Consider the following 17,804-nt stretch of genomic DNA (forward strand, 5'->3'; position numbering starts at 1 on the left):
GAAGCCCGGCACAAAAATGTTTCCGTCTGCGTGCTTATCCTTGGCCACGCGGTGGCTCTCATTAGGTACACAAAGGTATCTTTTTCCTCGTCGAAGTGAACTTGGCTAATTACTGCGATTCTCAGGCAACCGGGATGGAAACCGAGAGTTGAAGCGACTTTATAGGTAGAAAGCAGACTTTACAGGGGGAGGGGGAGGGGCGGGGAGAATTAAAAGCCTCTTTCAAATTGCGAAGAGGAAAAAAAAGCCGAACTTTAAACTCTCTTGCTGGAGGTCCGGCTTGATCCGGCCAATGCTCACCTTTTGCTCGAACGAATCCTATCAAAACTGTTATTAAATCTGGAGAGATGCCCCCAAGAGGAACACGGGCACCATTCCGTGTGAGGGCTCTCCAGTGGATTCTCCGACCTCCATCCCCACCCCCAACCCCACCCCCATGGCCTGTCTCAAACTTGTTTGGGGCTTTGGATTGTTGTTGCATTCTGGGAAGAAAGTGCCTGGAGTCTGCATAACACAGGGAAGAAAAACAGCCCAAAAAAGTGGGCTCGGAAAAACCAGCAATTGCTTAGGATATTTTTTGTTTATTTGCTTTTCTCAAGGTGGAAAAACAAGTTTCAATTCTGGCTCTGTCAGTCCCTTTATGTCCCAGGCAGGGCCTCTCCATAAAACTGTTCCAATGACTTTTGAGTTTCTTTTCAGTGCTAAAAGAAATGATATGGATTCGCTTTTGCTGCCTATTATTTGCTGAATTCATATTCATGTTAAATTGGAAAATTATGTGAGTAAAAGTGAGAAAGTGCTTTCGTGCTGGAGAAGGCTGCCGATAAACATTTTTCACCATTATTTATTTTTTTCCCTCCAGGCACACATAGTTCCATTTGGTGTCATCTTTTGAAGCTGCCTCAAGGCCAAGAAAAGACACAGAATTGTGTAAGTTAAGTTACTCTTCACAGCCTGCAAACCCTTCAAAGGCAAAAACTCAGAAACTTAGAAAGGTAAATAAGCCAGGAAAGTGTGTCAATGTGTGCAGTTAATTTTTATATCCATACGAGGTCTATCAAGCTATCAGAGAAGTATTTACTTCATTCATCTACTGAACAGCCATTGATGGAGCACAGTTTCCCTCCAGCAAGAATGGCGTCTCACAGTTGCTGGACCCCTTTTGCTTCTAGTCTCTGGGGAGCAGATACTTTTATGAAGTATGCACACTGCAGGGCTCCAAACACCACGCTATAATCATCTTTTCACATCTCAGGTCAGAGGGTCTTGGGCTGCTTAGGGAGAAGTTGGCCATTGTCTTTTCAAGGCCCTGGGTTACAACCATCTTGTGGTGATTTTATCTATCAGGATTTCTCTCCTCGCCTCAGTTACATGAATAATGTAAAACTGTGCTACTACTTTTGTTTGTAATCACTTTTCTCCCGGGCACTTCCTTTCTCAGTCTTTTCCCCTCTCTAGTCCAGTCCTCATTGCTCACTACCTACAGGGGGTTTGGAATCAAGGGGGCAGAGCAAAAAGATTATTTGTGGAACACAGCTTCCCCCCCCCTTTATTCTCAACAGCATGGATCTGTATTGTGCTTTCCAGTTTATGAAACACTTTTTTTTTTTAAGTTTATTTTTTGAGAGAGAGAGAGAGCGAGCTGGGGAGGGACAGAGAGAGAGAGAGGGAGAGAGAGAATCTCAAGCAGGCTCTGCACTGTCAGCACAGAGCCTGATGTGGGGCTCGAACTCATGAACTGCTAGATCATGACCTGAACCGAAACCAAGAATGGGACACTCAACCGGCTGAGCCACCCAGGTACCCCAGAACACTTATTTAAATTATCTCGCTTAATACGTGAACTCTAAGTGGGTTATTTTTTACCCCTTAAAGTCAAGTAACAATATAACAGAACTGAAAGGTATAAAACCAACTGTTGGACATAGATTATTTGGCTTTAAATCAGGTGATCTCTGTCATTCTTTGGAGGGGTGAAAAGCAGAGACTGACTAACCACAGATTACACACCAGGGCCTCCTGAATGGGGGTGGGGAGGGGGTAGTGGTGGTGGGGGGGGTGGCTCTAAAATCCCCCTCTTCTCTGAAATCTATCTGTAGTTTTGCAAGTGGCTGTCTTCCAACCTGCCTGCTTTTTGTACTTTTCTTCCCCTTTCCCCATTTTTAAATTAAAAAAAAAAAAAAGTTATTCTCAAAAATTCAGTAAGAAAGCCATACAAAGTGAAACATGAAAGCTCTCTTACTTGTCCCCTTCACTTCCCCTAGGCACACATGTGTGGTGCGCACACTGTTACTTTTTGTTTTCAAGTCCCCTCCGCTGTGCCTGGGCCCACTCCACTCTGCCATAAGTCTCGCTGTTTTTCACCAGTCAAAATTTGGCTTAAATGTCACCTCAGAGAAGTCTTCTGTGACCGCTTGACCTGAATTTAGGTTCCCCCCTACCCCCACCATCTAGTTCAGGGTTTCTCAACCACAGCCCTATTAATATTTGGGGTTGGATAATTCTTTGTTGTGGGGGCTGTCCTGTGCATTGTTAAGCAGCATCCCTGGCTGCTAACCAACACTTGCCTGTAACACCCTCCGCACCAAGTTGTGACAAATAAAAACATCTCTAGACATTGCCAGATGTCCTCTAGAGGGGATGGAAATGGTGTGGAGGAAGGGAGGAGGCAGGGATTGCCGCCGGTTGAGAACCACACCACAGATCTACGCTCAACTGTTTCTTTGTTTCTTGCATAGCCACAATTTTTAATTATTTTGCTTATTTGACTATTAACTTGTTTATTTTCCTCTGATTCCCCTATGCTTATTATTAAATCTTCATGCACTGAGCACAATGCTTCACACATCATAGGTACCCAATAAATATTTATTAAACAAAATAATGCATGAAAATGAGGCTCTAAGGGGGTGCACCTGGCTGGCTCAGTCAGTAGAGCATGTGACTCCTGATCTCAGGGTAGTGAGTTCAAGGAAGGAAGGAAGGAAAAAGAAAAAAATTGAGACTGTAAGAATCATTAATAAAAAGAATACAATCATTTATTATATATAGCATGCCAGGGAATATGCAAGCACTTCACCTATTTAGTCTTATTTATTACTGAAAACAATCTTAAGACGTATTCCTTGTTATTACCCCATCTGACAGAGGAAGTTGTTGGAGTCTGGGGAAATGACATAATTTGTCCTGTCATTCTGACCCCCGGTCAATGATCCAAACAATAATGATATTCTGCAATGTTTTTTTCATTTATGTAACAATTTGTTTAGTGATGAGTATTTAAATAATTTCTAATTTGTGACTAGTTAGTCAAATTATATTTGAAATATAAAAGCTATAAAAAGGTAGTCCAATTATATTTGAAATATTTAGCAATTGAGAGAACATGTGCATCATCCAATTCGAAGGAACTCCTCCTGATTGTAAACTCCTGTGTCTCAGCAGAATGTCAGCTTGTGTACAGATCTTTTGGGGCTTGAGTCCCTTTGTAGGAGTCCCTGGGAGGTGGTATGGCTGGCTCAAAGGTATGTGCATTCAAAATTTTCATAGATATTGCCAAATTATCCCTCCAAATCATCTTCCCTATTTAAAATCCCACCAAAGGGATGTGAGAAAACTTTTCTTTATGCCCTCACTAACACTGCATATTATTAATCAATTTCATATTTGTCAATCACCTAGGCAAATAAATGGCACCTAATTTTTATAAGGTTTACATTTCTTTGAGAAAGTGAGCACATTTTTGTGTATTTATTGGCCATTTTTATGTCTTCTTTTTCCCTATTTATGACTTGTGTCAAATATTCTATTGTATTGGTTATTTTTACGTTCTTTTTTCTTCTTTTTTAAGAAGCAGTCTGTTTTGGGGTTAGCTTTAAAGCTCATCTAAAAAGAGTGAGTTAATGTTGAGGGAACAAGGTTAGGTGAAACAATAATGAAGGGAGGCAGCATGTCTGTTTTTTTTTTTTTTTTTAATGTTTATTTATTTTTGAGACAGAGAGAGACAGAGCATGAACGGGGGAGGGGCAGAGAGAGAGGGAGACACAGGATCTGAAGGAGGCTCCAGGCTCCGAGCTGCCAGCACAGAGCCCGATGCGGGGCCCGAACTCACAAGCTATGAGATCGTGACCTGAGCCGAAGTCGGACGCCTAACCGACTGAGCCATCCAGGCGCCCCAGCATGTCTGTTTTTAAAAAATATATATGTTGTTTGGAATAAGTACCATATTTATGCAGTAAGAATAGGAGTTCAGGAATATCATATCTGTTTTTAACATATTCCGTTTCTCCCCTTTCCATCGAAAGGGTTAATCTATTCACGTGTTTCCATTTTATCACCATTACCTCTTCCCAACACTGTGGAGGACCCATTTATAATAGCAATAAAATGATGAAATATCTAGGAATAAATTTAACAAGAAATATGTGCAAGTTTTATGAAGGAAACTTTAAAACCCTACTGAGGGACATAAAGGAAGCCTTCAGTAAAATAAAAGATATAATTTATTCTTTCTAGCAAGATTCAATAGTGAAGGTATAAAGATGTTTATTTTCCCCAAATCAATCTTTAAATTTAAAGCAATTTCCATTAAAATACCAAGAGGATTTTTAAAAACTGCCACACTTCATCAAAATAAAATAGCTCATGGGGCGCCTGGGTGCCTTAACCCTTGGTTAAGGGTTCGACTTAGGCTCAGGTCATGATCTCACAGTTCGTGAGTTCGAGCCCGCGTCGGGCTCTGTGCTGACAGCTCAGAGCCTGGAGACTGCCTCGGATTCTGTGTCTCCCTCTGTCTCTGTCCCTGCCCCACTCATGCTCTGTCTCTCTCTGTCTCTCAAAAAATGATTAAATGTTAAAAAAAAATTTTTAATAAAATAAAAAAAAACCAAAATTAAACAGCTCACAATAGCCAGGGAAATGCTGAAAGAGAAAAATAGAGATGGAAGCCCCTCCAAATAAAGTATTTTATTTATTTATTTATTTATTTATTTATTTATTTATTTATGTATGTATGTATTTTTAAAGTTTATTTATTTTGAGAGAAACAGAGACAGCACAAGCTGGGGAGGGTCAGAGAGAGAGGGAGAGAAAGAGAATCCCAAGCAGGCTCTGCACCATGAGTGCAGAGCCGGACATGGGGCTTGAACTCACAAACGGTGAGATCTTGACCTCAGCCGAAACCAGGAGTCGGACGCTTAACCCACTGAGCCACCCAGGCGCCCCTAAAGTATGTTTAGAAGTTCATAATAATTAAAATGTAAAAGTTTTGTACTGAGAATAAAAAAAAAGAAAATAAAGAATCATGAGACAGATTAGAACATATACAGAGATTTAGATTTCGGCAAAGGGGTCTTTTCAGATCAGGGATAAATTGAATGAGGGCAACTGAATACCGTCAGTTAGAAATAAAGCTGAATCAAAAAAATAAAAATAAAAAAAAAATAAAGTTGAATCTTCCATCTCACCTTCTTTAACAAAAATAAAATTCACCGGAATCAAAGATTAAAATGTTACAGTAATTAAAAAGGCACCTACACATGTTCTAGAACAGTGGTTCTCCAGGCATAGTGTGGGTGGCAATTTTTCCTCCCAGGGGACATTTGACAGTGTCTGGAAACATTTTTGGTGAGCACAACCAGAGAGCAGGGGATGCTACTGGCATCCAGTGGAAAGAGGCCAGGGATGCTGCTAGGCACCCTCCCCGCCTAGGACAGACCACAGCAAAAACTCCCCTGCCCACAGTGCCCAGGTTGACACAACCTGTTTTAGAAGAAGACATAAATATGATCTCGGAGTGAGAGAGGCCTTTTTAGTCAGGCTGTAACATCAAGAAACAATAAAAGATATAAACATAAATAAACTTAAGTTTCAGGAAAAATTCCATACATTTTCCAAAAACAAAGAAAATGGGAAACAATGCTTGCAGCTCATGTCAAGCATATGACCAATTTACCTAATTTATGAAGAACTCATACAAACTGTAGGAAAGAAGAAAGAACCCTGCTTTTCTTTTCTTTTTTATTTTTTTAACGTTTATTTATTTGAGAGAGACAGTGCAAACAGGGGAGGGGCAGAGAGAGAGGGAGACACAGAATCAAAAGCAGGCTCTGTGCTCCGGGCTCCGGGCTCCGGGCTCCGGGCTCCGGGCTCGGGGCTCCGGGCTCGGGGCTCCAGGCTCCAAGCTATCAGTACAGAGCCCGATGCGGGGCTTGAACCCACGAACCGTGAGATCATGACCCGAGCCAAAGTCAGACGTTTAACTGAGTGAGCCACCCAGGTGCCCCAAGAACCCTGTTTTTAAAAAGTTGGGCAAAGTCTGTAGATAGGCAGTTCATCAGAAAAAGGTATTCCAAAAAAAAAGAAGAAGATTTTATGTGGAAGTCATTACAACAATGAAGTAAGTTAGATTGAGTTGATATGGAAAGATTAATAAAATATATTGATAAGGGTTTTTTTTTTTTTTAGCAATACAAAACAATTATTCCTTTTGTATAAAGTATTTCATGCCCATATATTTTGGAATGAAACTCAAATATTAAGAAAGTATTCACAACGGCTACTTTTGGAGGAAGAAAGGGAAGGGAATATTATGCATCATAAGGGGGCTATTACTTTTTTTCATCTTGTGCTTTTTTTTTAAATTTTATTTATTTATTTATTTTTTTTTTTTTTAATTTAAAAAAAAATTTTTTTTTTCAACATTTATTTATTTTTGGGACAGAGAGAGACAGAGCATGAACGGGGGACGGGCAGAGAGAGAGGGAGACACAGAATCGGAAGCAGGCTCCAGGCTCTGAGCCATCAGCCCAGAGCCCGACGCGGGGCTCGAACTCACGGACCGCGAGATTGTGACCTGGCTGAAGTCAGACGCTTAACCGACTGCGCCACCCAGGCGCCCCCATCTTGTGCTTTTTTTGTACAAGCCTGAGAAGAGAGAGAGAAAAGTAAGATTGAGTTAGAGAGGCAAGCATCCAATCATTGACTGGTGCAGAAGGCCTACATCATTTTATTTTACCTTCACTTACTCCTTCTTCAGCACTCTTCCTTTCTTTATGTATGTCTGCATTTCTCACCTGTACTTTCTTTTTCTCTTAAGAACTTCTTTTAACATTCCTTGCAAGGCAGGTCTACCATCATCATTTTTAATGACTAAATAATAGTCCATTGTAACTGTAGAAATCATTTATGTACCAATCCTCCTATATTGGACATTTAGGTTTTGTTCTGGTTTGAGGTAGAGGGGATTTTTGAAGATCCTGTATAGAAATAAGCAGGGATCTAAAGTAGCAGACTGAAGTTGTATTTGGGGCCTTTAAGTCTGGCTCTTTGGTCCAGGAGCCATGGGTAGTTAATCATTAGCAAGTGTGAATAACCCCCAGTGACACCCTGGGAGCTCATTATTCATTGCCTTTTACAGGACATAATAACAAAGGCTGTCAAACCATTTACATTGCTGAACTGGATGACCAAATCTGCAAAATTAGAAAGATTAATCCTGATGCAGGTAATTTTTACAGAAAATTTGGCCAAGCATTACAGCATGTAATGTAAATGTAAAAACAGGGCAAGATGCTTTTCCACAAACCAAATTAATACATGCTATCGGTGTACGAATAGAGTCAGCATATCCCCTGAAAGGCATGGAACGTTTAAGTAAAGGCTTTCTCTTCTACTGGCATATTTGTAAAAGGGAACAATCTGTTATCTCCTGAAGTGTTTCAGCAGGCCTCCACAGGATGTCATGAAAAAGCGAAAACAATTCTTCCATATTACCTTAAAAGGCAGGAAAACATATTCATGTCCACGCTGCTTAGATATACTTTATTTTTTAAACTTAGATATATTTTATTTTTCCAACCCGTTGGAAGCTGCCTCAACAACACATTTACAGAGTAGATTAGCAGGGCTCCTCTTCCAGAGTGAAAGAAATGTATAAATCATTCCCTATTTGGGGGCGCCTGGGTGCCTCAGTCGGTTGAGCTTCTAACTTAGGCTTAGGTCATGATCTTGTGGGTCAGAGTTTGAGCCCCGTGTCGGGCTCTGTGCTGACATCTCAGAGCCTGGAGCCTGATTTGGATTGTGTCTGTCTGTCTGTCTGTCTCTCGCTCTCTGCCCCTTCCCCACTCATGCTTTTTCTCTCTCTCTCTCAAAAATAAACATTAAAAAAAAACTCAGTCCCTATTTTTCTCTTCCCTTCTGCTTGTGCTTGGTAACAGTGCACACATGTGTCTACTAGTCCTGAATAAAAATTTTTAAAAGACCTGAAAAATAGCCAGGTGACCTCAGAAACAAAGACTTTGTCATGCCTAGAATGTCGTTGTTTTGCTTTTTTTACTTTCTATTATGGAAAATTGAAATATGTCTCATATGGAGATCCCAGTGTAAAGAATCCCCACATACCCATCACCTAGATGCAACAATTATCAACCCAAGGCCACACTCTTGCTTCATCTGTGTCCTCACATACTCCCTTCTCTCCTGTATTATTTTGAAGCAAATACCAGACATCATATCATCTCTGGATAAGCTCTTACAGTTAATGTTCTGGCTGGCAACTCCTTATTCCCTAGTTTAAATGGTTTGTTTACTAATGGGACTAAGAAGTCCCAGAATTATGCCCTATTGTATTTTCCTTTCTAGCTATTTCTGTTCCTATGGTTAAACGTTCTCTTCTTGCCAGGGAGAACAATTACGTTTTATCCATAGATAGTATTTTAAGGCTTTTAGCTCTACTAGCCTCTTTTAGACCAATAACTGAGGTAAATTTTCTTTTTTGGACAGTCCTACCCTCAAATACTTATTTCCATTTCTCCTATTTGAACAGTCAGACTGTGTGTCCTGACTTTTTTTGGTTCAGGCAACATGTCCTCTAGAAATACTGTTTTATTTACTGACCCTAAAGAAATGAATTACTTTAAAAAATTAATGTCTACAAATGATTTTAGGGCCAATTATTTCCTCTTTGGGTACTGTGTGTGTGTGTGTGTGTGTGTGTGTGTGTGTGACAAGAATAGGGAGATGGGGGAGTAAAGTCTAGAAAGCTTTGATACATCTAGTGTGGAGGTGTTTTCAGCCAGGACAGCCAGATGGTAACATGAAAACACACATGGGCCTTATTCCACAATGTAGAAACATAACATTCTGACCATTAGATTTGAAAACAGTAGTATTTCAGATAGCTGAGCTGTTTTTACTTTCTTCCTCCCTCCCTTCCTTCTCTTTCTGTCTCTCTGTCTCTGTCTGTCTGTCTGCCTGTCTCTCTCTCTCTCTCACCATTCTTGGACACATTATCCCTCATTGGAAACCAGCAATCTGTGATTTGTTCTAAATATTTTGTACTTTGCAAGAATCCCATTTAGTTTTAAAAATTAAACAAAGCAACCATTTCAAAAAATGTTCCAGATTTCATGAATTAGGTTCACTTTATTTTCATCTAATAAAGTCCTATGTTCATCTACCAGCTTCTTTATGGGAAGGAGTATAGAAAAATCCTACACAAACTTCTACTTCATTAGTCACTGGTCGCTTCTTATTTGTCGCATTGCAAAGTGCATTTTTCAAATGGATTAATTATTCCGTAACCAGTGCGCTTTGCCTTCTGTTGACATTTTGCGGAGCCTCCAAGAATTCTTGAGACACCCCCCCCCCAACCCCCAGTCTGAGATACAAGCCCTTCTGTGTAGCTTTGGAAATCCAATTCACAAAATAAAGCCCCCGTTTTTTTCATACTAATGATATTGTTTAGGAAAATTTCCTTTCTGACAGAACTTAAACGTACATTTGTTTTTCCCATTTCTCCCTCTTGCACCTCCCAAAATACGTATCTTATTTTGTAAATTGTAACTTGCATGAAAAATGCAAAAAAAACCCCCCCCCACACACACACACAAAACAAAAACCAACAAAACTCACCCTCTAATCCAGGAAAAAAAAAATCACGCGAATTTAGTTTGTTAGACTTCAAGTTGGGTAAAGAAAATTTCACGAAGTTATTGTTAAGGAATCTTTATCTGGTAACATGTGGTCTAAGCTAGGAAAAAAACTTACAATCTTGGCAGGGGAAGTTGACATTCATTCCTCATGTATTAGCCCATGAGTTGTAGGATAGAAGCCTCCCCCCGCCACCCCACCTCCAATCACACGGAGCAGTCATCCCAGCTACAGATTGCTCTTGAGAAACAAAGCCTAGAAGGATTGGGGGACATTCAGGAGTTTGTACTCTCTCTTCCACATTAATAAAATTGAAGATTTATTTTCTTTTACCTCGGGGCCATTAGAGCTACACTCTAACCATCCACTCCAGACATTATCCCAATGGCATAGAAACAAATCAAAAATAAAATTGGGTACTTTTAGGATTCAGCTTCATTTGTTATATCAAGTCTGTTTGTCACCCTAAATGTAAATAATGCCTATACCCACGCTGTGAGATTATGCCGCCCTCTCTCTTGCAGTTTACTGCAGTGAGCTTGGACTTACTTTTATCATCATAAAAACCAGTAGGTGTTATTTTTTTAAGTTAAAGACCTCGGTATCAGGTTCTAGGTACAATGAGAGGTTCTGCATGGAAACTGAAATAGTGGTATTCGTCACTTGGCAAACATTGGCAAAAAATGGCAAATATTCTTGATTGCTCACTATGTGTAAAGTGTTAAGCTGGTTGATATGAAAGCTAAGCAAGTGAAGAACAATAGATAATGTGCTTGGGAGTTCAAAGGAGGAGAAAAGAGGAGTAGTGAAGTGAATTTCAAAAGTGGAAGAAAGTAGGATTGGCAAGGATTTGAGGAAAAGGAGGCCTTTTGTTCAAAGCTGGTGAGAGAACAGCTCACCAATGTATGTCTGAAGTCTTACAAATGGGTGCACTCTTCGGGGGATTTATTCTAAGGTTCAGTGGTCTAATTTGGCAGATACAGAAAGCAGGTTCGTGGAAGGTAAGCTTTGAAAGGTATATTGAGGTCAAACTGCTAGACTGAGGTGGGGGTACGGGGCCTCATTCTGTAGGAAATGAAGACCTTTTGGCAACACTTCTGGAAGACGAAGTTCACAGTTGTCTCCAGAATGAATCAGAGGCAAAGAGTCTGGTTATTAGGCTTTTAAAAAATTGAAGGCCTGACATTACACTGTGGCTGTGAAAGGGGAAATGATTTTTTCACTTGGCACTTGAAGTTTCTAAAAAATAAGACAAGATTTATTGTGCCTTGATATTTGATGCTGTACAGTGTTACTATAAACACTTAAAGCATAGAAGACACTTTACCATTGTTTATACTATAAAAAAAAAAAAATGAGTAACCTAGATGAGAACACGAGCCTACTTCAGGCCAGGCTGGTGCCAGAATTCAGACTGCCTAAGTCGGCTATTTTACTTTGCTTTAATTTTCCTGTTCACACTGCAGAGGTCAAAGGGTGCAACAGGGAAAGGCTTGCAAGATGCTTGATTTCTCAGGGTCACCATCCTTGGGATGGCAGTAAGCAGGCTGTTGGCTCATTACTGTAGTGACTGAGATTACTTCCTGAGCCAGCTCGTAACTATTATTTAAATAGGCTGTTTCTTACTGTGATTGGCAAGATGTTACGAGATCTCTGGTCCGGAAGGAGGCTGTTCCTTAAATGTTTTGTTGAATGAACCTGCAGTTTGTAATCAGTTCTGGGGAAGGAGCGCTGGTGTTGTGGGGTTAAAATATAAATCTGGGGCTGTCAACCCTCATTCCCTTTTTTTGTATGTGTGGTAAAATGCACATAATGTAAAAATGACCATTTTAAGCATTTTTTAAGTGTACAATTCAGCGGCATTAAGTACATTCACAGTGTTGCAACCAGCACAGAACATTTTCCTTGATACTAAGCTGAAAGTCCATACCCACTGAACACTAACCCCCATTTGCCCCCTCCCCAGCCCCTAGCAACCTCTATTCCACTTTCTATCTGTATGACTTTACTACTTTACTACTTATATGAGGGTATAAGTCAATCATATAGTATTTGTGCTTTTGAGTCTGGCTTAGTCCACTTAGTATAATGTCTTTAAGGTCCACCCATGTTAGAACACGTGTCTGAATTTCATTATTTTCTCATTTACTTTTGTTTTGTGATTTTTTATTTTAATATACTTTCAGCCTTATCAAAAAAAAAAAAAAAGTAGTAAGAATAGTACAAAGCAGGGGCGCCTGGGTGGCTCAGTTGGTTAAGCATCTGACTTCAACTCAGGTCATGATCTCGTGGTTTTTGAGTTCGAGCCCTGATTCGGGCTCTGTGCTGACAGCTCAGAGGCTGGAACCTGCTTCGGATTCTGTGTCTCCCTCTCTTTCTGCCCCTTCCCTGCTCTCTCTCTCTCTCTCTCTCTCTCTCAAAAATAAATAAACATTAATTTTTTTTTAATTTTTAAAAAAGAATAGTACAAAACACTCTCATATACTCTTCACCACCCAGATTCTTTAGATTTGGTTCATTGTTCACACATACACAATCATTTCCCACATATATATCCATTTTCCTTGAATGATTTGAGAATAGGTTGCAGATATGTTACCCCTTGAGCACAAAATACTTCGGTGTGTATTTCCTAAGAACAAGGACTTCCTCTTACAGAATACAGTTATAACATTAGGAAACTAACGTTGATACAATGCTATTACCTAAAATATGGACCAAATTCATATTTTGCTAGTTGTCAAAAAATGTTTTTCATAAGAAAGCAAAAATTTCTAGACTTAAGACCCAATCTAGAATCACATGTTATATAGTCAGTATATCTCTTCAGTCTCCATTCATCTGGAACAGACTGTCTTTGTCATTCATGACCTTGGCATTTTTGAAGAGTAAAAGCCTCTTATTTTCCAGCAGCACACTCACTTTGGCATTTTCTTATGTTTCCTCATAATTAAATTGAGGCTGGGCATTTAAAAAAATTTATTTAAATCCAAGTTAGTTAACATATAGTGTACTAATGATCTCAGTAATAGAATCTACTGACTCATCACTTACATATAACACCCAGTGCTCATCCCAACAAGTGCCCTCCTTAATGCCCCTCACCCATTTAGCCCATCCCCCTACCCAACACCCCTCAGTTTGTTCTCTGTATTTAAGAGTCTCTTACGGTTTGTCTGCCTCTCTCTTTTTATCTTATTTGTCCTTCTCTTCCCATATGTTCATCTGTTGTATTTCTTAAATTCCATGCGAGTGAAATCATGTATCTGTCTTTCTCTGACTGACTTATTTCACTTAGCCTAATACACTCTAGTTCCGTCCATGTTGTTACAAATGGCAAGATTTCATTCTCTTTGATTGCAGAGTTATATTCCATTGTATATATTTACCACATCTTCTTTATCCATTTGTCAGTCAATGGACATTTAGACTCTCTCCATACTTTGGTTATTGTGGATAGTTGAGCCTGGGCATTTTTGACAGATGTATCACAAAAAGTGACATTATGTCCTGCTCAGTACATCATATTAGGTGGCACTTGATTTCAATGCTGACTTGTAATGTTAGCTTTAATTATTTGGTTAAGGTGATGTCTAATCCATTATGATTCTAGCTTGAATCAAATATTACTGTCATATTTATCAATTCTCACACCATAATTTATTTTACATTTATTTGTTGGCATTCTACTATTGTTGGCATTCTACTAAGAACTTTTCCTTTCCCCATTTTTTTTGCTTGCTTGTTTATTTATATCAATATAGATTTGTGGAATCCTTCTATTCGGTGGGTTATAACTGATCACTGTTACTTATTTTGATGATCAGATTGTCTCCTATTTGGCCAGTGGGAGCTCCTCAAACTGACTCCCTTATCCTTTTGACTTGACACTGTCTTTTTTTTAGGACTTTCTTGTTTTCTGGTATGGGACCCATATTGATTTTCAGTGACCTGGCCCTGGAATCAATCATTTCTCCGAGAAATGCTAGTCATTTTCAGTAGAGAAAGTATTTAGAAACCAAGACCTGGGCTCTAAGTGTGCTTAGAACTACTGGAGTGTCATTACTTTTAAGACCTATGAGAGGAGGCAGAGATAGAATGCACACAGAGATGTGCATGCACACATCCACACTCACACACACACCCATACATATACACACCCATATCCACATACAGAAAACCATGAATTCATACTGATACCTTCAATTTCAATCCAACACCACAGGACTCATTTCAGTCCTCCTGGTATTCACAGTTTTATGCTCTTCTCCGACAGGGAGAAAACTGTATCCCCTTGCTCTCAAGGCAATTAGCACATGTTCAATTCTGGAATACATCAGCCACACCTCTGTGAAGAACAAACCTACTATTATTTCTTTTTTAAGTTCATTCATCCATTTTGGGGGAGAGAGAGAGAGAGAGAGAGCACAAGCAGGGCAGGGACAGAGAGAGAGGGAGAGAGAGAATCCCAAGCAGGCTCTGTCAGCACAGAGCCCAACATAGGGCTCTATCTCACAAACTGAGATTATGACCTGAGCCAAAATCAAGAGTCCGATGCCATCCAGGCACCCCCAAACCTAATATTATAATTCAATTTTATTTATTTATTTATTTATCTATTTTAGTCTGAGGGTATAAGGTCAAAATACTGCATTCAAAAGTTTGAGTTAGTTCTCTATTCAACCCTCTTTAACATGACTGTTATTCTTTTGAAATACATTTAGGTTTATTTTTGAAATTCATATTCTATTTTATGGTTGCCCCACATTCTTTTGACTTTATCATCATTTTTTTTTTTTTTGTATATGAAACATTAGCATGGTTCCAAAATCAATACTAAGTGAAAAGTTTACCTAGAGAAGGGTCAGTCCTGCAGGTTCCTCCTACCATGTAGGTAACCCCACTAGGTTAACCCAGATTATTGGTTTCTAGTCTTTCCTGTGTTTATTTTTGCAAAAAAATAATTAGATATATGTATATTTCTTTATTATACAATAGATAGTACACTACAGATCAGCAATTTTCAAACTTTTTAGCCTCAGGGTCTCTTCACACTATTAAAAATTATTGAAGAAACAAAGAGCTTTTGTTTATGTGGGTGATATCCATTATATTTACTGCATTAGAAGTTAAAATTGAGAAACTGTAAAACCATTTACTAGTTCAACTAAAATTAACAGTAATAAGCTCCTAAAATGTAAATATATCATATTTTTGTGAAAAATGATGCCACTTTCTCAAATAAAAAAAACAGAAGATGGCATTGTTTTATATTTTTTTGCAAATCTCTCTAATGTCTGGGTTAATAGAATACAGCTGGATTCTCTGCTTCTTTAAGTGATCTCTTGCAGTATATTGTTTAGGTAGAAGCATATAAAGAAAACCTAGCCTCAAACAGATCTGTTGTTGGAAAAGGGAAGAGTTATTTTTAACAGTGTTTTCAAATATTGTTCATGTCCTCTGATACTACTCTAAACACAATAGTGATGAATGACTCACTATGATGAATGATTTATAACACAACAGTTATAAATATGGCATATATTAATTCAACTATATCAATAATCACTTTAGGGGTGCCTGGGTGGCTCAGTCAGTTAGGTGTCTGACTCACTCAGGTCATGATCTCACGGTTCGTGGGATCGAGCCCCACATCCCCACATCAGGCTCTGTGCTGACAGCATGGAGCCTGTTTGGGATTCTCTCTCCTTCTCTCTCTGCCCTTCCCCTGCTCACACAAGCTCTCTCTCAAAATAAATAAATAAACAAAAAAAAAAAAAAAAAAAAGAATATGTTCTGGAAATCACTCACTATCAGTTTATAGATATCAACCTTACTATTTTTTTTTTAACAGTTCCAGAGCACTCCATTGTATAGGTGTACGATACTTCCATTATTTTCTTATGTTTGGGCATTTAGGGCGTAATCACAAATAATTTTGCAATGAACAATCTCATGCATATTTGTTTTCATGTTACTGAGGATGTATGCTGAAGACAACTTCTTGGATGTGCAATTGCTGTGCCAAAAATAAATACGTGTCTGTTTTGTTGGATATTGCCAAATTCCAGTTCACAATGCAAATACCAATTTGCATTTCTACCAGCAATGAATAGGAGTTCCTGTTTCTTCCCAACCTCACAACAAACTATAATGCAGAAGACAGACACATAAATTAATGATATATTAAACCCATAGGCTATCTCTGAAGCTGACACCAACCTTTTCTAAGAAATTTCTTTTCAAATACCAGCCTATGGGATGATTGGATTAAGTAGACCCTAGTCAAAACTGGGCCAGATTCCCTATTCTGGAAACTCTGGAATTAGAACAGAGGTCCCATTCTGTCTCTGTTAGGAAATGATGTAAAGTTGGGGCCAACTCAATCACATTGGGTCGTATACCAACCAAAGCAGAGAAAACTGGTCTGTAGAAGCAGAGATGAGAATAACCTCATTTCCTGATATCTTCTCTAATTCCCATTTTAGATCCTGCAAGGGCTGGTTGAACTTGGATTCCAAGTAGATTATAGTAGAGATTGGATTATAGTAGAAACTTGCTACACATTATTATTCCCTGATATTGTTGCTGATTGGCTACTTATAATAAAAAGAATCACAATTAAGGAAAAGAGTTACAATGCAATGAGATATGATAGTTGATCAGAAGCTTGCATTAATTAGGTTATAAGCTTTATTTGCTCTAACAAAGACCCAAATAAACATGAAAGAGATGCATTTCTCTCTTTATCAGTTTGAACATAAGCACTCCAGGGCTAATACGGCAACTGTGAGGTGCTGAGGGTCACACCCCTTCTATTTTGTTATTCCACCGTGGCTGCTCTCTTGTAACCTACAATGCCTACTTCAGCTCTTGCTACTTTTCAGCCACTGGCAAGAGAGAAAGGAATAAGGGAGCCATGCCTATTTCTTTTAATAGCTTAAAAATATATGGTATATATGAATTCTTGTCACATCCCATTAACTAGACGCAAGTTACATGTTCAAACCCAGCTATGCTAAGGAGGTTGAGAAATATAGCCTTTGACGGAATGACCATATGCTAATCTAAAATTTGATAATTCTATTGCTAGAGGGAGAGGGGAAAATGCATACAGTCTCAGCCACAACCCACCCACGATAACCCAATTACACACACTCAGCCTTCTTCCTACATATAAAACACACTTGTCCCCTGTTCAAGTGAAACAACCCAAATTTCCATCTGGCCACTGCATTCAGTTCAAAATCTAGGATCTCTGTGACATGCATTCCCCCATCAGGACTCTCTGGGACTGTTTCATGTGAGCATCTTCTGAAAAACAGATTATGTGTCCTCCCCACCTCCACTCACCAAAAAGAGTGATGAATTAGGAATGGGATCATAAGAATCTTCTTTTGGAAAAACAAAGAAAGGGAAGGAAACAGCAAGCATTGAACGGCAATGGTGTAATGCTTGCTAAGGCGAAAGGCTCCCTGCACTGGCAATTAAGTATGTTTCTCCATTAGACTCGAGCTCTGCCAGACAATCTCCTTCTTTATTGCCCACTGTGGCCTTCAGCTTTGCCTTTGAAAGGTTCTTCCATCAATCATGCTTCATAGCCACATCTGAAGTGGTATTGAAGGGTAATGCTCTTGTGTAGGTTCAGTTGTGGGAGCCCTGGGGATTGCTTTAGGGGTTGAAGAATTACTAGTTCTTGAGGGCCAGTCTTGTGGATTCTTCATACATTTCTGGTATATTTCCTTCCATTCAACTCCATGGTCAAGTAACCACAACCACACATCATGTCTGGAAAGCCCGAAGAGTCTCCTCTTTTACACACATGGCTCACACCCGCACTCAAAATATGATGGATAACCTGATGCTATGTGAAG

This window comes from Prionailurus bengalensis, chromosome D3 (genome assembly GCF_016509475.1).
Source record: "Prionailurus bengalensis isolate Pbe53 chromosome D3, Fcat_Pben_1.1_paternal_pri, whole genome shotgun sequence".
Lineage (NCBI taxonomy): Eukaryota > Metazoa > Chordata > Mammalia > Carnivora > Felidae > Prionailurus > Prionailurus bengalensis.